Source organism: Nicotiana tabacum, chromosome 24 (assembly GCF_000715075.1).
Source record: "Nicotiana tabacum cultivar K326 chromosome 24, ASM71507v2, whole genome shotgun sequence".
NCBI classification, from domain to species: domain Eukaryota; kingdom Viridiplantae; phylum Streptophyta; class Magnoliopsida; order Solanales; family Solanaceae; genus Nicotiana; species Nicotiana tabacum.
The window spans coordinates 12,656,696-12,658,815 of record NC_134103.1 but is presented as its reverse complement, the minus strand read 5'-3'; positions in this window follow the sequence as shown (position 1 = coordinate 12,658,815).

Sequence of the window (2,120 nt, the reverse complement as noted above, 5' to 3'; positions counted from 1 at the left end):
ATATATATTGTGAATTGTTAGGGAAAGATAGTAAAAGATGGAAATCTTATATACATAATTTTCTGTTTAAATTAATTAATTGTTAAAAAAATTGCTCATCCTCTCGAATTAATCTTATAATAAATATACTCTTATTCCGGAGATACATAAGAAAATGTCCTCCTTTCTTGTGGAGCGGGCCGAACGCCTCGGTAGTATAAATGCATCTATGGATCGCGTCGCATGTCCCTTGCCAGCATACACGATACTCTGGATCGGGCTGTACAACCTTGGTAGAAATCGTGCCTAATAATAATAATAATTACACGATACCTTGATATTTTAATTGCATCTTTTAATTAATAGATTGGAAATTGTTGCATCTAAAGTAATTTAATTATTTCTGCTGGTTAAATAAAACGGTCGTAAATAAAATTATTGTTAACTCTTTGAACCATGTCAATTTAAATATTTCTATTTTTATTTTATTTATTATTATTGACCCTTAGTGAGTGTCAAAATCGACCATCTCATCTCTACCTCTTCGAAATTAGGCTTGATACTTACTAGGTACACGTGGTCTACGTACTCATGCTACACTTGTTGCACTTTTGTGCAGGACATATCGGCAGGTGCTATCGTTGGACCTATCGGCGCGCACTCGCGTTATCCAGAGGCTTAGTAGTGAGCTGCTTTCTGAGCCGTTCTGCAGCAACTGGTGCCTTTTTTGGGAATTTTATTCTGTCTATTTCCTTTCAAACAGTATTTATAATTTTGTAAAATCTACTAGATGCGTATACACTTGTGACACCAGGTCTTGGCACACACACTAGTAGAATGTTTGGATTTAATTCTATTCTTGATTATTTTAATTTACTAAATCTTTTCATATTGTCTAAATTCTTGCAAGTAAGAAGAGTTTAATTACTCGGATAATTTTAAAAGAATTGAATATGTGTTTAAATTACTAGTTGGCTTGCCTAGCTGTAGTGTTAGGCGCCATTCACGACCTATAGGAGAAATTGGGTCGTGACAACATGGTATCAGAGCACTAGGTTCACATAGGCCTCACAAGTTATGAGCGGGCCTAATAGAGTCTTGTGGATCAATACGGAGACGTCTGTACTTATATTTGAGAGGCTATAGGGTGTTAGGAAACTACCTTTCTTCATCTTCCATCCTGTAATTCATGTAGTGCTAAATATCTTTCTCTTACTCTCTCATAGATGGTGAGAACGCGCTCTAATGAGGTTCCAGACCAGGGAAGAGCTACTCACCCTGCTGTTAGAGGCCGAGGGAGGGCTCCAGTCCGTGGTAGAGGACGAGGACGTCCCATGACTGTTCCAGTTATGTCGCCAGTGGGTCCAACAGAGAATCCCATTATTGAGGAACAAGGTGAGGTGCCTATGGCAGAGCCAGCTCCGGTGGATTTCACATCTGCACCGGGATTCCAGAATGTCATGGGTCGTATGTTGCGGTTCATGGACACTATGACCCAGGCCGATTTATTTCCGGCAGACCCAGCCACATCTCAGGTGGGCAGGGGATCCCAGACTCCGACCGCACAGGCTCATGGGCAGGCAACTGTTGTATATCAGACTCAGGGTGCACTACCCATAGGTGGAGCCCAACCAGTGGCAGCAGCTACACCTGAGCCCAGGCCAGCTGCAGCCGCTGATCCGTAGAAACTATTGGACAAATGGACTAGACGACATCCTCCTGTCTTTGAGGGTGAGCAACATGAGGATCCCCATGACTTCATTGATCGGTGCAGGGACAGACTGCATAACATGAGGATATTGGAGTCTCATGGGGTAGACTTTGCTACTTTTCAGCTAAAGGGCAGAGCCTGTAGATGGTGGAAGTCTTATCTTCTTGGCAGACCAGCATATTCTCCTCCCATGTCTTGGAACAGGTTCACCCGTATCTTCCTGGATAGGTATATTCCACCCCTCATAGGGAAGAGTTGCGGTTTTAGTTTGAGCAGCTCCAGCAGGGTCAGATGTCACTGACCGATTATGAGGCGAGGTTATCTGAGTTATCTCGCCATGCACTTATGATACTCCCTACTGAGGCGGAGAGAGTGCGGAGGTTTGTTGTGGGTTTACATACGGGCATTCAGGCCACTATGGCTCGAGAGG